Source organism: Pteropus medius, unplaced genomic scaffold, assembly GCF_902729225.1.
Source record: "Pteropus medius unplaced genomic scaffold, Ma_sr-lr_union100, whole genome shotgun sequence".
In the NCBI taxonomy this organism is placed as follows: domain Eukaryota; kingdom Metazoa; phylum Chordata; class Mammalia; order Chiroptera; family Pteropodidae; genus Pteropus; species Pteropus medius.
This window is the reverse complement of record NW_024344197.1, coordinates 248776-262221: the sequence shown is the minus strand read 5'-3', so window position 1 is coordinate 262221 and position 13446 is coordinate 248776.

Sequence of the window (13446 nt, the reverse complement as noted above, 5' to 3'; positions counted from 1 at the left end):
GGACATTTCCAGCTATTTTTATTTTTCCATCCCACCTTGGGAGGGGGACACATCACCTCTACCACTGGGTGTTTAGATGAGGAGGCTCACTAGGATATGAGACTGCTATAGGGCCAGCTGATCACAAAGAGCAAGCAGAGGGAGGACTGGGGAGGATGTTGGAGCACTGCATGGTTAGTGGCAAGCAGCTCTGTATTCAGTCTGCTTTCACAAGCTGAAAGTGTTCTCTTTCCTCACCTTTCCAAACCTATTTTCTACACTTTACCCCCTGCCTTCCCCAGCCAGTCTTATGCATGTCTTCCACAGCTTCCTTCTTTGAGCTTTTGTTTCTGCTAACCAAGTAGGTAACTCATGACTATCACAGTGCTATGGGGAAGAGAAATAGTGTCCCCCCAATACCACTGAGAGAACGGAAGGGAAGGGGAAAAAAACAGAAAGCAACAGATTATTTCCTGGAGGTATTACCCTTACCCTGTCATGTTCATATATGATCCTCAGGATCATATTTTTAAGACATGCACTGTGATATATATAAAACCTCATGCCTGGATCTTTATCTTTCCTCCCTGTTGCTTCCTCTACCTGCCTCTTTAACATACTTAAGTCTGTTGGTTTAAAGAATAACAACAACAGAACACTCTTGATTCTGCCTCTCTCTCAAATTACTTTCTTACCCTATTTTTTCCCTTTAGTGCCAAGTCTCTTGAAATAGTCTCTATATCGGTGGTCTTTAAACTGGGGTACAGGTACTCCTAGAAGTATGCCAAGGCTTATAAGAGACTATGGTTGAAGGGTAGATTTGCAGATCACACATAATAAATCCACTCCAACTTTTCTATCTCCCTAAACCTATGGGTTCCTTCCTCCATGTCATGCCAGGAAAACTCTAGAACATCAGTCTTATTGTCATAAGTCACCAGTCAGTCCAAGTTTCAGTAAATCTATCAAGTAAGCTACTAAGAGGCACCTACAGCTGTGTGAGCTAACACATTAAATCTGGAATCTTTAGTAAGTACACCCATATCAATTCGTTTGGCCCATTTTTATATTCTGCCTGCCTTAGTCCAACGCCTTTAAAATCCATTTCCATACGTATTCCCCAGTTTATGATGATATATAGTCACAAAGCCTTGTAATTCTTTTGGTGTATAATCTGTTACCTCCCACACAGTTGTTGTGGCCCTCTGAAGCATGATGAAATTTGAACATAGTTATGAGTCTAATGAAAATGGAGAATGAATGTAGTGGGTCTTGACAAGAAAGAACATCCCCTCGTAAGACATATGCCTGAAGTGAGATTATCACAGGAAGACTAGTCATCTCAGACATAAGCAAGGAAGTTAATTCCACTGGGAAGGGAGACTTAGAGTGTCTCAGGGGTCTGAGAGTCTCAGTTTCATCTGAGTCCAACTAGAGGTTTTCATCTCAAGCTTCAGGATTCCAACATAATGTCCCAATCAAAGTGCTAAATATCACGTGAGATATTTAGCGAGGCTGTGACTTCAGCTGGTGTTGAATTCTGCAGCCATATAGTTTTGCATTTGATTTTCAACGACATTGACTCTGTAACTACAAGAAATGAGATTCTTTTAAGGATGTCATAGTTTATGGTTCTAAGACCTTGGTTGTAACTAAGAGTCATTGGACCTGAGGTTGTCATTTTCTTTCTGTAAGCTCTCCAATGCACACAGAGGAGTCTATAATGGCCAAATACGGCCACTGCGGGGGCCCCCACAACACTTATTTAATTGGCATTTAATTAACCATAGATGATAACTTAAACATAGTGTTGCTTCATTCCCTAGGTTACTAGCATCTCATTTCCCATTGACAAGAAGCTCAATACTACACTCAACCCCCCAAATCCATCTTTTCAGGTCTCCCTCCTGGGACTACTCCAGATATGAATTTTATAGCAGTCAGAGTTCACTTAGGAGACAGAAATCACACTAGTAATTAGAACAGAGAAAATTTAAAATAAAGAACTGTTAACTAATAAAAGGTAATTAACTACTGAAAGGGATAAAAGAGAGCTCTGAAATATCCGTAAGTGGTAAGTGCAAAAAAGGAGCTACTGCCTATAAGCTAAGGAAGAATGAACAATGTAGAAACAAGGGACTTCTGGGGAAAGCAAATCAGATCTGTTCAAAGAGGGCATGGCTGCCACAGAAATACACAGCCTGCCCATGGTGAATAAGCTTGTCAGAGGGTCTGTGTCAAAGCTGGTCTGCAGAAGTGGCTCATCATTGTCAGAATAAATGGGTGGAGAAGAGCCAGCTTATAGAAACAGGACAAAAGGTGGGTTCGGAGCAGAGAGACAAATGATAACTAGTACTTTAAAATATAAATAAATATTCATATATTTATTCCTCACTCTAGATTTGCTACAAAATAGGCCATAACAACCTTTTGATATATTGTCTGAATTCCAAAAATTCAAATCGACCAGTACAAATGACAAAACAATCACATAATACAGTTTTATGCAAGAGTGACCTTCCACCAGCACCTAGGAATTAGCATCTTTCCTCGTTATTCTTTTCCTTAAAATAACTGAGAGTTAGATGCTGAAAACTGGAACCTGGAGAAGAGATATGTCCACCATCAAGAGAAAAAAGATTTTGTATCTAAAATAGGCATGAGGAAACTGTTTATAATCAGTATTGTTTACCTTCAACTAGTTAATATGCCTCCTTTCAAAAGTTGGAGCCTAAATTCCTTCTCGTCATTGTAGGCCTGACTTGACCTTTTTTCAAACTAGAATACAATGGAAGCCATAATGTATGGCTTCCCACACAAAGTTACAGAAGGCATTACCACTTCTGTATTCTGGATCACTCTCTCTGAGGGAGTGGCTGTCAGGAGGACACTTACTTTTGGAAGGTTCCCGTGAGAGGAACTGAGGCCTCCAGACAACAACCAACACCAACTTGTAACCATGAGGGTTGGTCACCTCGGAAGCAAATCTTCCAGTCCCCATCAAGCTTTCAGATGGCTGTAGCCCCTGATTTAATCTTGACTGCAGCCTTATGACAGACCCTGAGCCAGAACTACCCTGAATTTCTGACCCACAGAAACTGTGATGATAATAAATATTCATTGTTATTTTAAGCCACTAAATTGTGAAGTAATTTGTTATATAGTGATAGATAATTAATACAAGTAAATATTGTAGAGCCATGAGGACATTTCACTCTATGAGAGTCAGCTTACTGTTCAGGTGTAAGAATGGGTCACATAATCAACATGTTACCCGAGGCATGAAACATAATGTGACCAAAACACTCATACACACTCAGTCTCCCTCCTGTCTGAAATTGTTCATGGTAGTATGTTATCTTTTGTTATGTGTAGTTCAAACACTGACATAGTAAGAGCAAAAATTATTCTGTTCTAAATTGAACTACTTTTCACTTTATGACCATTCAGGCAGAATGCTTCTTTGTGTGTGATTTAAAAGACACTTTTGTTTCATATCAGTTTTCATTTCCTATTTGGGAATGTTCTCAAATGTGGGATAAGCTAACCACTGCAGCAATGAGAATGTGAAGTAAATGCTCAGTTCTTTCTATTTCCTCCCCCTCTCCAAGATGACTTGTGGCATTTAAGGAGGCTTATTACATCCCAGCCTCAAGCCCTTCACATTAATTTTGAGACTGAGATCCTTGATGTGTGGTGGGAAAGGATTGGCAGTATCTGGATGATAGTAGAAAAGAAGGGAAGAAAGTGATATTTCTTCCTGAGAGAGAAAAGGATCAGGGTTTGTCCATAGGGTTGTCTGGAGAGTGGCTGGCTCTAAATTAATGACCCAAAGTTATCAGCTGCCTGGACACTGGCTCTTTTCTAAAGATCTTACATGTCACCAGTACAGCACTCCCCAATCTGGCTCACTGTGCCTCCATTATTTTCTGATAGGCTTTTTTTTTTTCCTCTCTTGATTTTATCGTAGGTCAAAAATATGTGACAAAGACCATATTGACCCTTAGCTGCTTGGATGCGAGTCTCAATCACGATCTCCTGCCAGCATTGGTCATTGTAAACAAATATGTATATATATACTTTTTTAATACACAACTTGATTTGTATTCCTAACTTTAAAAATTTCATTTTCAAGAGCAAGACTAGGTAAACCCATTCTAAAATCCCCAGCTGAGAAGACATATATAGGAAGAATTAGGATTAGAGTTAACCAATTATTCTGGAGTCAGAATATGGTGGTGGCACATATGGGTCTGTATTAGGCACAGTGTATGGCATGAGCCAGAGAATATGTTCTGAAGAGTTGGAGCTTTGGGTGATTGCACAAGAAGATAGTATAAGGCTAGATCTGGTCCACTTTCCTTCACTGTGGAAAAAAGAGTGTCAGAGTATTAGAGAACATGGAAGAAGCCAGCCTCTCCTGAGCCTGTAGCCCCTGCTCACAGTGTATTCAACCCCATCAATATTCTTTCTAGTTATCTCTTCATGCCTAGCCTAAAGTGGACAGCAATTCCAATTACATCCATGAAAGTTTAGAATGGGGACCAGTCCTCCAGAATAGCCAGGAAAGGAAACCCAGAGGCTGGAGCTGTGGTTCTTATTTCTAGTAAATGGTTTCTAGTTTCTGCTCATTTTCTAATTTCCTTGGGCCACAGAAGAGGCCATTCATATATAAACACCTTAGAGATGACCAGACTATTTATAGTGAAGTTTGAAAAGAGTTCAGTTGACAACTTACAACCATGAGAAACAGTTATGCCTGAAGTGAACTTTCTTCCTAGTTGAAGCTACATTTCCCTTGGGACATAAGAGAAACGATCTCATTGTTTGCGTATTGTGAAAAATTTATCTCCTATCTCTAGTTCCTACAGTCACTGCAACTTTGTCATATTCTTCTAACGAGTGGCTGCTGCCTTTCTCATCACTAATAAAGCCTGTTGTCCTTGGGCTGCAGTCATCTTGGCTGCTATTGCCATTGGATTGACCACAAGGAGATACCACATCACCATCCGTCACCTACACTACTACTTTATCACCCCTGCCTCAGTAGCCATTGAGTCTATTGTGATCACATCTGCTACCATCTCTTCAGTTGTCATTTCTGCTAACACCTTCTTCAGCATCATCTTTGCTCAGCAGCCACAATCCCAGGCATCGGTTGACCCGTCATCATCCTGTGCTGTCATCTCCACAGCCTTCACTTTCTGTTGCCTATTTTTCTCCTGAATAACAGAAGAGTAGAATGACCTCTATGTCCCTTTCCCAATAGGAAGATGAGGCTATTCAAGTATGAGGGGTTTTCTTTCACTGAGTGGTTTTATTTCTACGTACAAAATGGATTATTTAATAAAAGTCAATTACATACTGAAAACTCTTAGATCACAAGGCAGCTTGGAATAATAATTCTCATAAAAATGATCTATACTGCAAAGTCAAATTATCCATTATGTTCTTCTGAAGCACTGGCTCTCTCCAGCTAACAAAATTTGAAGCAGCCTGTGCCAACGGTGGAAGTATGAATCTGCCAACATCGGGCTGCTGTAGACCCAGTCTTGGTAAATGATGTTTCTTCACTACACCCCTTTGAGGGGTGAGAGAGACTGAACAACTCTCCAGGGCCCAGGCTTCGGTCATCACTAAAGTGAATAATTTTTTGCTTTAAAATTTAAGTATAATCTTAGAAGCATCTTAATCTTAGAAGAATAATTTTTTGGATTAAAAAAAAAAAGAATGAAAAGAAATAGCCGATTGGAAAAATCTTCATGTAGGGGCAGGACTTATCAATAGATAGACCTCAAAATCAATTACTTGAGTAAGGTGTGGCTGTTTCTTTGATCGACATCCATATATCAGCATTTAAAAGTCCTTTGTCTAGGACTGGTCAGTTTCATAAGAAAGAAATCCTCCTTTTTGGGGTCTAAAAATATAACATAAGCTTGCCTCTCAGAACTCCAGGAGAGCCTACTAATTAATACTATGACTTTAATTTGACGCCTCTCAAACTTGCCTTTTTCAGTGGCTCACCGCCACTTTCATCTATGTCTAATGTCCCAGCGTTCAAAGCCTCTCTGGTTCAATTTCATCAGTGTGAACTTTGCTCCAGTTTCTGCAGTGGTGAGGAAAGGGTCCTATAGTAGGGAAGGAGATTCCAGGATACAAACTGCTCCTTTAAACCAAACCTCCTGTTTTTATCCCAACCCTATATCCCTGCCTTCAAAGATTGCTGAAGACCTATACTTGAATCTTTCTGGAACTCAAGGGCAGAAACTACTTTGCTTCTTGTTATCTTCTTCCTGTAGGCACTTAGATGATTTTAGTGAGTTTTGAGGAGAAAAGAGAAGTCTTTTCTTTTGTTCACTTTATCATATTTAACAAAAATCTCTGTTATTTTTTTTCCTGTCTTTCACTTTTTAAAATTTCATCTTTAGTCCATCAAATATTTATTGTGGTGTATAAAGGGAGATAAGGATATAAGATGAATCTCACTTTGTGCTAGAACTATTCAAAGATTCATCATTTATTGAACATCCTTTCCTTCCCTCTTATTTGTGGCACACGAGGGAGTAGAGTATACTTTACTTTCAGAAATCAGAAATGGTATAATAAAATTTATAACATTTTCCCTGGGTCTTAAATGATCAAGTAAGTAGAAATGTGTGGAGGAAAGTTATTGAGGCATAGAAAATGTTGTTGGGAACTGCATGAAGATATAAAAATAGATGAGAATTTAAAAAATGAGGTTGCTCAGAAGATAGTGGGCTAGATCTTAAAGGACATTGGACACCATGTAAAAAAGTTAAACTTTATGTGTAAGGCCACCAGATCATAAGGTGATAAGCCTAACATGTTAAGGGATACACACAAACCATCTTATTAGCAATTGATTAAGTGGCCTCATGGTAGTTCCTTTTTCACTTATGTTTGGAAGATAATTTATTCAGGTTTTCCTCTCCCAAGCACATTTCTTTATGATTCCATCAATGCCTTATGCCTCTATGGTTTTTACTTCTTTTTGCATCTGAATGTGACACCACTGAAGTTACTCATCTCAAATATGCTAAATAAACTCTTTACACATCTTTGGATGACTGGAAAACAATACATACGCACAAAGGGGACCCAAGAGAAGTCAGTAGGAAGTAAAAGCCAAGAGACACTTGACAACTGGCTAAGCTTTGAATGTACTACTCAACTACTGAACAAATGGATCAGCAGGAAGCCTTACAGGCTTGGGATGTTTGAAAACAACCTCTGTCCAAATCGCTGGCTGACTACTAAGCATGCAGATACAAAAGTAAACCCTAGAAAGTTAGGCTGAAGAAACAAAAATTACAATTAAAATCTAAACAGACACATTAGCAGCTGCACATCTGGGGAAGACAAAATCTGCAGTTCAAGTGCAGGAGAGGTACAAGAAAAACCCTCAGAATTCATAGTTGCTAAAACATATATCTAAGATGTCCAGCTTTCTAAAAGATTATAAAATATGCAAAGAAACAAGAAAGTGTGATACATACCTGGGAGCAAAAAGCAGTCAGTAGAAACTGACTTTTCATGAGCCCAGATGTAGGCTTTATCAGGAAAAGACTTCAAAGTAGCTATTATAAATAAGTTCAAATAGTTAAAAGAAATAGTATGACAATGATTCAACAAATCAAGGCTATTAATGGAGAAATAGGAACCACATACACATACACACGGAGATTTAGAGTTGAAAAGTACCACATTAAATTTTTTTTAAAAAAATCACTATATAGGCTTACCGGCAGATTTGAGATGGAAGAAGGAGGTATCAATGAACTCAAAATAGAGCAATAGAAATCGTTCAATCTGGAAAATGGAGTGAAAAAAGAATTGAGGAAAAATGAACAGAGCTTCAGAGACCTGTGAGACAACATCAAACATATAATAGGAATCCCAGAAAGAGAGGAGAGATAGAATGGATCAGAAAAACATATTCAAAAAAATATGGCCAAAAATTTCTCAAATTTGATGAAAAACATAAATCTGCAGGTCTAAAAAGCTTGAATAATTCTAAGCAAGATGAACATAAAGGTATCTATACCTAGACAGAGAGAAAATCTTGAAATGAGGAAGAAAAATATATAAAACTTTTCTCTTTGGTTTTTTCTAGGTGTGAATATCTTTGTGACACACTTTAGATTCAAAGACTCAAATCAGTCCCATAAGAAGGGTTATTAGGTCTTTTATAACAGATATGCTTGGAAAATTGTACATCAACATTTTAATCAGGGGCTTGGGTAATAAAATAGCCCAGCAATTACACAACCAGCTGACACTAAGCAGCAGACTAAGCTAAGGCCATGTTAAATGGAATCTGAGTTCACAGTAACCTTATTAAATGGAAAAATTAGTCATAAGCAGAAATAATTTTGGTGGGTACTTTCCTAAAGAGGTGAACACTAGGACAATTCAAAATGTGGCAGAAGTGCTGGGTGGTTCCTGGGCCCTACAACAGAAACACAGTTGTTCAACATTTCAAATAATTACCCTTTCTCACAGTCCATCTTGTTCATCGGCCTAACTCAGCTATTACTGCAGGGAGCACTGGAATTACCCTTAACTAATATCTAAATTTTAGTTCTGGTTTCTACTGTTAAAACCACTACACCAATCATTATTTTTTAAAATAGTATCCATCCCAGAGACCTGTACAATGGTGATAATGGTGGCTAACATTTACTGAGTACTTACAATATACCAGGCCCTGTTTCATATGCTTTATAGGTATCAACTAATTTAACTGTTACAATAGCTATAAAAGTAGTATCTATTATTTCTCCCCATATTCAAGATCGGGAGACTAAGGCACAAAGTAGATAAGTAATTTGACAATAGGTAACTAGCTAATAAGCAGCAAAGCTGGGATTCAAGTCCAACAACCTGCCTCTAGAGCCTACATGCTTGACCGCTGTGTAATCTAGCCTCTAGAAACTCGGTTGTTTGGTGTAAAAAATATAGCCAGGACTCCAGAATTTTTGTTCAGGGTTTTTAAATCTTTTCAGAAAAGAAGCTTAGACTTGGAAAAACTAAAAACCATGGGAAAATATTTCTCCTTTTTCATTGATTGTGAGCAGGTCTGTATGTGTATGTGTGCATGTGTGTGCGTGCGTGCGTGTGTGAGTGTGTGTGTGTGTGTGAGTGTGTGTGTGTGTTTAAGCTATATAACTAAAGCAGTCAAATCCAGCAAGCCTGCTTTCATGAAGGGGGATCCCTGAGTGATGAATTGCCTCAGAGAATCTGGTGAAAATTAGTGTTAACAGTAAATGAATTACAAAGTGTTTGGGATCAAAATATGTTGTTCTCTCTGCATGGTAGCTGAGCTGAGAACTGGAGACTATCCTCGAATAGGAAATTGTATTTTCCAAATGAGCATGTGTGTTTTCAAACAGAAATAGAGGTGTCTGCTTCTCATCATTTGAGAGAGACAAGCTCTAGTGGACAGTGGCCACCCAAGCCACATGAGAAAAGCCCAGATGTTGGCCTAGAGGAACATGAACAAACTGTTACACTACACCCAAGGGTAAACCCAGTCCTAATAACCCATTTGAGACAAATCAACCAGCAGACGGAAAGGAATTAGAAAAAGGTAGGATTTCCATGGGCCAGAGCTGTAAAGACTAACTGGAGTGCCAGTGCTAAATACAAATGCCCAAAGATCAAGGGGCAAAATGCTTGCAGATCAGGGAGGGAAATGCTTCTTCTATGTAGAAAAACGAAGAAACAAAGCTGAGCCAAAAGAGTCAGGGGACTATATGAAGGAAAATGAGTTGAGCCCCAAGCTGGAACTGATAATCAGAAGGCTCATTTCAGAGAATAGACACAGAACCAAGTTCCAGAAAAAAAGAAAAATCCTCTCTGAGATTCCACCAGAGATCATTTGTTCCAAAGTAGCGTTGAGCCAGAAATCCAAGGAGTTCAGTCGAGCCTCCACCCTATCAGGCTAGACAGTGTGGAGTCCAGGAAAAAGAATTGGAGCTGGGTAAACTCTACAAACTGTGCCAATCTAACCAGGCTACAGCTGGACTTCGGTGAGATTAGGTTAAAAAAATCTGGGTTTTGTAAACTTATCCATTTCTCTGCTCTCATATTTGCTTTCTTTTCCTTCAGTTTTTTTTTTTAAATTCCAACCAAACCCCAGCTGTACCAAGAGGAAAGCTGACTTCCCACATCTAAATCAAGATAAATGATGGGAATGCTCCAGAAGCAGTGGCGACAGGGCCAGGGTATTTGAGGTGGAGAGAAAAGTGAGAAAGTAGATGGGGAAGAGTTCTAAACAGTAGGACACACAGATATCTTCCTTCCCAGGGATTTTACTTTTTCTTTGTGCTTTTCTTTAGTTTGTCCTTGCACAGTGGCCTTGGATGTGAGGCAAAAGAAGCCTTGTGACTTCCCATTGGCAGGACAGGAAGAACAAATAAAGGATTGCCACTGTGGAATTGTGGAATGTTTATTATCCTAAAGAAAGAATTTGTCTGTTCTCACAGGGAAATTTTGTTATCTTATCTTAGACTGGCCCCTAAAATAAGTAGTCTTTGGTACCTTTATTTTTTTCCAGCTTTTTGGAGATATAATTGACATATAACATTGTGTAAGTTTAAGGTGTACGATGTGATGATTTGACATTTGTATATATTGCAAAATGATTACTACAATAAGGTTAGTGTTTTTAATGCAAGGGAAAGCCAGAAGCACAAGAAGGTTAGGTGACCTGTCTGTGGGCACCCATCCAGGGGCAGTGGCTAAGTTCAAAAGCAACCTCCACAACTGCTCAGACTAACATGATCATGAAATTAAACCCTCTTACCTCATTCCAACCACAGTTCCTGCTCTGTCTTTTCCCCCTCCTCCCTTCCCAGAGAGTGGGATTTTGGAGGCTCCAGCCTTTAGAAGAGAGCATCAGAGCTCAGTTCCAAAGACAGGAAATAGAATTCATTGACAAATATTGCTGTGAATTCCTAGTGTGTTTAAGAGCTTTGAGAAAGCCAGAAAAAGTTGGTGTGACCCAGCTTGCCTTCCAATTTATCTTGTCTTGCTAACAGAGTTCTTGGATACTCTTGTAGGGCACAAAACTGCTTTTATAACTCTGAAACTGCCATGACGTTGAGAGACTTTTAAAAAGTCTATTCCTAGCTTTTGAAAAAATACATTCCTTTCCTTTGTGTTAAGATTTTATATATTGTCTTTCCCTAATATCTTCTGTATAATCTAAGCACGTAAAGTATGACATTAACAAAATTCATTTTGTTACTAATACGTAAATAATTTACAATCCTACTTTCTGTCTTTTTTCCCCTAACTTTCTATTTTAATGTTCACTTTTCAAAATAACTTTCAAAAGTGAATGTAGGAACTCAATGTCTTTGTCTTCCTATTTTCGTTGTTCTTCTTGGCAGTCTAGTTTATAATATACTCATGTTCCCAAACCAAAACACAATTATAAGTTTATGTAGGATAGTTTCTGAGCTGATAGTATCATTGTTTCATAAACTCACATTTAGAGATGTGTAAAAATTCAGTTAACAGGTTTAGAGTCTAAGTGGTAAATCAGTTCCTATTCCTAAAAAGCGCAGAACTGGAAGATTTTGTGGTTAAAATGCAAAAAGAAATTTAGGCAGAAAAAATTTATGACTCTGGTAATAGAGAAGTTAAATGGTGGAAAGAAGACCAAAGGACACAGTGAAATCTTCATCTCTAGAAGATCAAAGCTAGTATAGGAATTCTATGAGAATTTATTCCTATATAAAATTAGGCCCCTTTTTGCTTTAGGATTATATAATTTTGTAACATCATTGCTAATTCTGTGTGCTGTAGTTTGCTATCTCATATTTTACCAAATGTGACTTCTTTTAAACAATAGAAAATTCTTATTTTAATGAATTTTAAATTATTTTCAAATCAAAGAATAGAAAAGATGTCTCTAACAAAGATAAATGTAGCTAATTTTATAATTTTTCCTAAGGCAATATGGTTTTACACATTTCTTCTATTTACAAATAGTGGAAATTTTCCAATCAGATGTGAATCTTGAAAAATTTATCAAATGTATGTTTATTAAACGAATGAATGTTGTTTTAGACAAGTTGAGAGAGATTTTTAAGTCCCAGGCTTTTGATAAACGACAGAAGTACACAGTAACTGCTGAGGACCAATCTGACAGGAATTGGCAAGGACAACAGACAGAACAATGAAGGTCTATTATCTTAGAGTTAACAAAAGAATGGCTGGGCCCCTAGCCAGATGTATAATCAGTCTATTTTAGTGTTTATCACACAAACCAATGGATTTTTTCAAATAATAGTAAATTGGGTGTGGCTCTTTTTTTTTTTAAGAGTTTCCTGGCAATCTGTCTGGAAGTTATGATAATATCTTTGTATATTTTGATAAAATGGTACACTATGCACCTATGATAAGAAACAATGGGTCTTTGGTATCGCTTTTTGATTCTGAGTGTTTGGGGAATTTTATTTTCAATAGTTCTCTTTTCACTTCATTAGTTTATATCAAGGCTGATTTTACCTTAGTCCAATTCCCTTGAAATATGTGCTTTGTCATGCTCATTACAATAAATAAGAAGAGGTGATTTGCTTATATGGCAGCCTGGCCCCTACTCAATCAAAGAGGAGAACAGAGCAGAGACAGCACTGCTACTCAAATATCACCTGCAACATATAACTCAAGGGTCACACACATGTGTCTTTGAAACCCAATATTTGTGTTTATTAGCACATTGCAGTAATTACTGCTTAAATAACTTTCCTGCTTGTCACAATACTTAAATTTTTAATTGTTGGTTGTGAAGAGAAAATAGTCCTCAACCTCAGCTAACTTAAGGTCTTATTCATTATTGAAGCTTCCATAAAAGTCAAATATTTGTTTTTGAAAAAAGAAATGTTAATGAGAAAAGTCATCATTTTAATTCATTAGACATATATAAATCCATTGAAAATTTTATAAATAAATTAAAACATGACTTATTCATATGTATTTAGTGCAAATTTTAAAATTATATTAAAATAATTGCTCAAACTTCAAATAATGCTCAAAATATTCAAATATCCAAAATCCATTAACAAAAATTCTTAGCAAAATATGAATATGAAGAAATTCCCCCAACTTCATAAAGGGCAACTACCTACAGCTAGCATCATCCTTAATAGTCAAGACAATGCTTTCCTTAGACATCGAGAATGAGGCAAAGATATCTATTTCTATTTAAGATTATACTGGAGGTCTTAGGCTATGCATAAAGCGATAAAAGAAATAAAAGGCACATAGATTGAAGAGAAAGAAGTACAGCTTTCTTTATTTGTAAGCAACATCATCACCTATAGAAAGTCCTATGGAATTACAAAAAAGCTACTAAAACTAATAATTGAGTTTATTAATGTTGAAAGATATAAGATTTATAGATAAAAACCAATTATATTTCTACACACTAGTAAA